This window comes from Taudactylus pleione, unplaced genomic scaffold (assembly GCF_031769625.1).
Source record: "Taudactylus pleione unplaced genomic scaffold, aTauple2 ptg003302l, whole genome shotgun sequence".
Lineage (NCBI taxonomy): Eukaryota > Metazoa > Chordata > Amphibia > Anura > Myobatrachidae > Taudactylus > Taudactylus pleione.
The window spans coordinates 98,141-107,307 of record NW_028287657.1 but is presented as its reverse complement, the minus strand read 5'-3'; positions in this window follow the sequence as shown (position 1 = coordinate 107,307).

Below are 9,167 nucleotides of genomic sequence, written 5' to 3'. Positions count from 1 at the left end.
GTGTATTACATGTATAGTTATAATGGTATAAATATAGTGTATTACATGTATAGTTATAATGGTATAAATGTAGTGTATTACATGTATAGTTATAATGGTATAGTGTATTACATGTATAGTTATAATGGTATAAGTGTATTACATGTATAGTTATAATGGTATAGTGTATTACATGTATAGTTATAATGGTATAAATATAGTGTATTACATGTATAGTTATAATGGTTATAGTGTATTACATGTATAGTTATATGGTATAAATGTAGTGTATTACATGTATAGTTATAATGGTATAAATAGTAGTGTATTACATGTATAGTTATAATGGTATAAATGTAGTGTATTACATGTATAGTTATAATGGTATAAATGTAGTGTATTACATGTATAGTTATAATGGTATAAATGTCAGTGTATTACATGTATAGTTATAATGGTATAAATGTAGTGTATTACATGTATAGTTATAATGGTATAGTGTATTACATGTATAGTTATAATGGTATAGTGTATTACATGTATAGTTATAATGGTATAAATATAGTGTATTACATGTATAGTTATAATGGTATAGTGTATTACATGTATAGTTATAATGGTATAAATGTAGTGTATTACATGTATAGTTATATTGGTATAAATGTAGTGTATTACATGTATAGTTATAATGGTATAAATATAGTGTATTACATGTATAGTTATAATGGTATAAATGTAGTGTATCTTACATGTATAGTTATAATGGTATAAATATAGTGTATTACATGTATAGTTATAATGGTATAGTGTATTACATGTATAGTTATAATGGTATAAATATAGTGTATTACATGTATAGTTATAAATGGTATAAATATAGTGTATTACATGTATAGTTATAATGGTATAGTTTATAATGGTATAAATATAGTGTATTACATGTATAGTTATAATGGTATAAATGTAGTGTATTACATGTATAGTTATAATGGTATAAATGTAGTGTATTACATGTATAGTTATAATGGTATAAATATAGTGTATTACATGTATAGTTATAATGGTATAAATGTAGTGTATCTTACATGTATAGTTATAATGGTATAAATATAGTGTATTACATGTATAGTTATAATGGTATAGTGTATTACATGTATAGTTATAATGGTAGAAATATAGTGTATTACATGTATAGTTATAATGGTATAAATATAGTGTATTACATGTATAGTTATAATGGTATAAATATAGTGTATTACATGTATAGTTATAATGGTATAAATGTAGTGTATTACATGTATAGTTATAATGGTATAGTGTATTACATGTATAGTTATAATGGTATAAATATAGTGTATTACATGTATAGTTATAATGGTATAAATATAGTGTATTACATGTATAGTTATAATGGTATAAATATAGTGTATTACATGTATAGTTATAATGGTATAAATGTAGTGTATCTTACATGTATAGTTATAATGGTATAGTGTATTACATGTATAGTTATAATGGTATAAATTATAGTGTATTACATGTATAGTTATAATGGTATAAATATAGTGTATTACATGTATAGTTACAATGGTATAAATATAGTGTATTACATGTATAGTTATAATGGTATAAATATAGTGTATTACATGTATAGTTATAATGGTATAAATATAGTGTATTACATGTATAGTTATAATGGTATAGTGTATTACATGTATAGTTATAATGGTATAAATATAGTGTATTACATGTATAGTTATAATGGTATAAATATAGTGTATTACATGTATAGTTATAATGGTATAGTGTATTACATGTATAGTTATAATGGTATAAATATAGTGTATTACATGTATAGTTATAATGGTATAAATGTAGTGTATTACATGTATAGTTATAATGGTATAAATGTAGTGTATTACATGTATAGTTATAATGGTATAAATATAGTGTATTACATGTATAGTTATAATGGTATAAATGTAGTGTATCTTACATGTATAGTTATAATGGTATAAATATAGTGTATTACATGTATAGTTATAATGGTATAGTGTATTACATGTATAGTTATAATGGTATAAATATAGTGTATTACATGTATAGTTATAATGGTATAAATATAGTGTATTACATGTATAGTTATAATGGTATAAATATAGTGTATTACATGTATAGTTATAATGGTATAGTGTATTACATGTATAGTTATAATGGTATAAATATAGTGTATTACATGTATAGTTATAATGGTATAAATATAGTGTATTACATGTATATTTATAATGGTATAGTGTATTACATGTATAGTTATAATGGTATAGTGTATTACATGTATAGTTATAATGGTATAAATATAGTGTATTACATGTATAGTTATAATGGTATAAATGTAGTGTATTACATGTATAGTTATAATGGTATAGTGTATTACATGTATAGTTATAATGGTATAGTGTATTACATGTATAGTTATAATGGTATAAATATAGTGTATTACATGTATAGTTATAATGGTATAGTGTATTACATGTATAGTTATAATGGTATAAATGTAGTGTATTACATGTATAGTTATATTGGTATAAATGTAGTGTATTACATGTATAGTTATAACGGTATAAATGTAGTGTATTACATGTATAGTTATAATGGTATAAATGTAGTGTATCTTACATGTATAGTTATAATGGTATAAATATAGTGTATTACATGTATAGTTATAATGGTATAGTGTATTACATGTATAGTTATAATGGTATAAATATAGTGTATTACATGTATAGTTATAATGGTATAAATATAGTGTATTACATGTATAGTTATAATGGTATAGTGTATTACATGTATAGTTATAATGGTATAAATATAGTGTATTACATGTATAGTTATAATGGTATAAATGTAGTGTATTACATGTATAGTTATAATGGTATAAATGTAGTGTATTACATGTATAGTTATAATGGTATAAATATAGTGGTATTACATGTATAGTTATAATGGTATAAATGTAGTGTATTACATGTATAGTTATAATGGTATAAATGTAGTGTATTACATGTATAGTTATAATGGTATAAATGTAGTGTATCTTACATGTATAGTTATAATGGTATAAATATAGTGTATTACATGTATAGTTATAATGGTATAGTGTATTACATGTATAGTTATAATGGTATAAATATAGTGTATTACATGTATAGTTATAATGGTATAAATATAGTGTATTACATGTATAGTTATAATGGTATAAATATAGTGTATTACATGTATAGTTATAATGGTATAAATGTAGTGTATTACATGTATAGTTATAATGGTATAGTGTATTACATGTATAGTTATAATGGTATAAATATAGTGTATTACATGTATAGTTATAATGGTATAAATATAGTGTATTACATGTATAGTTATAATGGTATAAATATAGTGTATTACATGTATAGTTATAATGGTATAAATGTAGTGTATCTTACATGTATAGTTATAATGGTATAAGTGTATTACATGTATAGTTATAATGGTATAAATATAGTGTATTACATGTATAGTTATAATGGTATAAATATAGTGTATTACATGTATAGTTATAATGGTATAAATATAGTGTATTACATGTATAGTTATAATGGTATAGTGTATTACATGTATAGTTATAATGGTATAGTGTATTACATGTATAGTTATAATGGTATAGTGTATTACATGTATAGTTATAATGGTATAAATATAGTGTATTACATGTATAGTTATAATGGTATAGTGTATTACATGTATAGTTATAATGGTATAAATGTAGTGTATTACATGTATAGTTATAATGGTATAAATGTAGTGTATTACATGTATAGTTATAATGGTATAAATGTAGTGTATTACATGTATAGTTATAATGGTATAAATGTAGTGTATTACATGTATAGTTATAATGGTATAAATGTAGTGTATTACATGTATAGTTATAATGGTATAGTGTATTACATGTATAGTTATAATGGTATAGTGTATTACATGTATAGTTATAATGGTATAAATATAGTGTATTACATGTATAGTTATAATGGTATAGTGTATTACATGTATAGTTATAATGGTATAAATGTAGTGTATTACATGTATAGTTATATTGGTATAAATGTAGTGTATTACATGTATAGTTATAATGGTATAAATATAGTGTATTACATGTATAGTTATAATGGTATAAATGTAGTGTATCTTACATGTATAGTTATAATGGTATAAATATAGTGTATTACATGTATAGTTATAATGGTATAGTGTATTACATGTATCAGTTATAATGGTATAAAATATAGTGTATTACATGTATAGTTATAAATGGTATAAATATAGTGTATTACATGTATAGTTATAATGGTATAGTTATAATGGTATAAATATAGTGTATTACATGTATAGTTATAAATGGTATAAATGTAGTGTATTACATGTATAGTTATAATGGTATAAATGTAGTGTATTACATGTATAGTTATAATGGTATAAAATATAGTGTATTACATGTATAGTTATAGTGGTATAAATGTAGTGTATCTTACATGTATAGTTATAATGGTATAAATATAGTGTATTACATGTATAGTTATAATGGTATAGTGTATTACATGTATAGTTATAATGGTAGAAATATAGTGTATTACATGTATAGTTATAATGGTATAAATATAGTGTATTACATGTATAGTTATAATGGTATAAATATAGTGTATTACATGTATAGTTATAATGGTATAAATGTAGTGTATTACATGTATAGTTATAATGGTATAGTGTATTACATGTATAGTTATAATGGTATAAATATAGTGTATTACATGTATAGTTATAATGGTATAAATATAGTGTATTACATGTATAGTTATAATGGTATAAATATAGTGTATTACATGTATAGTTATAATGGTATAAATGTAGTGTATCTTACATGTATAGTTATAATGGTATAGTGTATTACATGTATAGTTATAATGGTATAAATATAGTGTATTACATGTATAGTTATAATGGTATAAATATAGTGTATTACATGTATAGTTACAATGGTATAAATATAGTGTATTACATGTATAGTTATAATGGTATAAATATAGTGTATTACATGTATAGTTATAATGGTATAAATATAGTGTATTACATGTATAGTTATAATGGTATAGTGTATTACATGTATAGTTATAATGGTATAAATATAGTGTATTACATGTATAGTTATAATGGTATAAATATAGTGTATTACATGTATAGTTATAATGGTATAGTGTATTACATGTATAGTTATAATGGTATAAATATAGTGTATTACATGTATAGTTATAATGGTATAAATGTAGTGTATTACATGTATAGTTATAATGGTATAAATGTAGTGTATTACATGTATAGTTATAATGGTATAAATATAGTGTATTACATGTATAGTTATAATGGTATAAATGTAGTGTATCTTACATGTATAGTTATAATGGTATAAATATAGTGTATTACATGTATAGTTATAATGGTATAGTGTATTACATGTATAGTTATAATGGTATAAATATAGTGTATTACATGTATAGTTATAATGGTATAAATATAGTGTATTACATGTATAGTTATAATGGTATAAATATAGTGTATTACATGTATAGTTATAATGGTATAGTGTATTACATGTATAGTTATAATGGTATAAATATAGTGTATTACATGTATAGTTATAATGGTATAAATATAGTGTATTACATGTATATTTATAATGGTATAGTGTATTACATGTATACGTTATAATGGTATAGTGTATTACATGTATAGTTATAAATGGTATAAATATAGTGTATTACATGTATAGTTATAATGGTATAAATGTAGTGTATTACATGTATAGTTATAATGGTATAGTGTATTACATGTATAGTTATAATGGTATAGTGTATTACATGTATAGTTATAATGGTATAAATATAGTGTATTACATGTATAGTTATAATGGTATAGTGTATTACATGTATAGTTATAATGGTATAAATGTAGTGTATTACATGTATAGTTATATTGGTATAAATGTAGTGTATTACATGTATAGTTATAACGGTATAAATGTAGTGTATTACATGTATAGTTATAATGGTATAAATGTAGTGTATCTTACATGTATAGTTATAATGGTATAAATATAGTGTATTACATGTATAGTTATAATGGTATAGTGTATTACATGTATAGTTATAATGGTATAAATATAGTGTATTACATGTATAGTTATAATGGTATAAATATAGTGTATTACATGTATAGTTATAATGGTATAGTGTATTACATGTATAGTTATAATGGTATAAATATAGTGTATTACATGTATAGTTATAATGGTATAAATGTAGTGTATTACATGTATAGTTATAATGGTATAAATGTAGTGTATTACATGTATAGTTATAATGGTATAAATATAGTGTATTACATGTATAGTTATAATGGTATAAATGTAGTGTATTACATGTATAGTTATAATGGTATAAATGTAGTGTATTACATGTATAGTTATAATGGTATAAATGTAGTGTATCTTACATGTATAGTTATAATGGTATAAATATAGTGTATTACATGTATAGTTATAATGGTATAGTGTATTACATGTATAGTTATAATGGTATAAATATAGTGTATTACATGTATAGTTATAATGGTATAAATATAGTGTATTACATGTATAGTTATAATGGTATAAATATAGTGTATTACATGTATAGTTATAATGGTATAAATGTAGTGTATTACATGTATAGTTATAATGGTATAGTGTATTACATGTATAGTTATAATGGTAGAAATATAGTGTATTACATGTATAGTTATAATGGTATAAATATAGTGTATTACATGTATAGTTATAATGGTATAAATATAGTGTATTACATGTATAGTTATAATGGTATAAATGTAGTGTATCTTACATGTATAGTTATAATGGTATAGTGTATTACATGTATAGTTATAATGGTATAAATATAGTGTATTACATGTATAGTTATAATGGTATAAATATAGTGTATTACATGTATAGTTATAATGGTATAAATATAGTGTATTACATGTATAGTTATAATGGTATAGTGTATTACATGTATAGTTATAATGGTATAGTGTATTACATGTATAGTTATAATGGTATAGTGTATTACATGTATAGTTATAATGGTATAAATATAGTGTATTACATGTATAGTTATAATGGTATAGTGTATTACATGTATAGTTATAATGGTATAAATATAGTGTATTACATGTATAGTTATAATGGTATAGTGTATTACATGTATAGTTATAATGGTATAAATGTAGTGTATTACATGTATAGTTATAATGGTATAAATGTAGTGTATTACATGTATAAGTTATAATGGTATAAATGTAGTGTATTACATGTATAGTTATAATGGTATAAATGTAGTGTATTACATGTATAGTTATAATGGTATAGTGTATTACATGTATAGTTATAATGGTATAAATATAGTGTATTACATGTATAGTTATAATGGTATAAATGTAGTGTCATTACATGTATAGTTATAATGGTATAGTGTATTACATGTATAGTTATAATGGTATAAATATAGTGTATTACATGTATAGTTATAATGGTATAAATATAGTGTATTACATGTATAGTTATAATGGTATAGTGTATTACATGTATAGTTATAATGGTATAAATATAGTGTATTACATATATAGTTATAATGGTATAAATGTAGTGTATTACATGTATAGTTATAATGGTATAAATGTAGTGTATTACATGTATAGTTATAATGGTATAGTGTATTACATGTATAGTTATAATGGTATAAATATAGTGTATTACATGTATAGTTATAATGGTATAGTGTATTACATGTATAGTTATAATGGTATAAATATAGTGTATTACATGTATAGTTATAATGGTATAGTGTATTACATGTATAGTTATAATGGTATAAATGTAGTGTATTACATGTATAGTTATAATGGTATAAATGTAGTGTATTACATGTATAGTTATAATGGTATAAATGTAGTGTATTACATGTATAGTTATAATGGTATAAATGTAGTGTATTACATGTATAGTTATAATGGTATAAATATAGTGTATTACATGTATAGTTATAATGGTATAAATGTAGTGTATTACATGTATAGTTATAATGGTATAAATGTAGTGTATTACATGTATAGTTATAATGGTATAGTGTATTACATGTATAGTTATAATGGTATAAATGTAGTGTATTACATGTATAGTTATAATGGTATAAATATAGTGTATTACATGTATAGTTATAATGGTATAAATGTAGTGTATTACATGTATAGTTATAATGGTATAAATATAGTGTATTACATGTATAGTTATAATGGTATAGTGTATTACATGTATAGTTATAATGGTATAAATATAGTGTATTACATGTATAGTTATAATGGTATAGTGTATTACATGTATAGTTATAATGGTATAAATATAGTGTATTACATGTATAGTTATAATGGTATAAATATAGTGTATTACATGTATAGTTATAATGGTATAAATGTAGTGTATTACATGTATAGTTATAATGGTATAGTGTATTACATGTATAGTTATAATGGTAGAAATATAGTGTATTACATGTATAGTTATAATGGTATAGTGTATTACATGTATAGTTATAATGGTATAAATATAGTGTATTACATGTATAGTTATAATGGTATAAATATAGTGTATTACATGTATAGTTATAATGGTATAAATATAGTGTATTACATGTATAGTTATAATGGTATAAATGTAGTGTATTACATGTATAGTTATAATGGTATAGTGTATTACATGTATAGTTATAATGGTATAAATATAGTGTATTACATGTATAGTTATAATGGTATAAATATAGTGTATTACATGTATAGTTATAATGGTATAAATGTAGTGTATTACATGTATAGTTATAATGGGTATAGTGTATTACATGTATAGTTATAATGGTATAAATATAGTGTATTACATGTATAGTTATAATGGTATAAATATAGTGTATTACATGTATAGTTATAATGGTATAAATGTAGTGTATTACATGTATAGTTATAATGGTATAGTGTATTACATGTATAGTTATAATGGTATAGTGTATTAC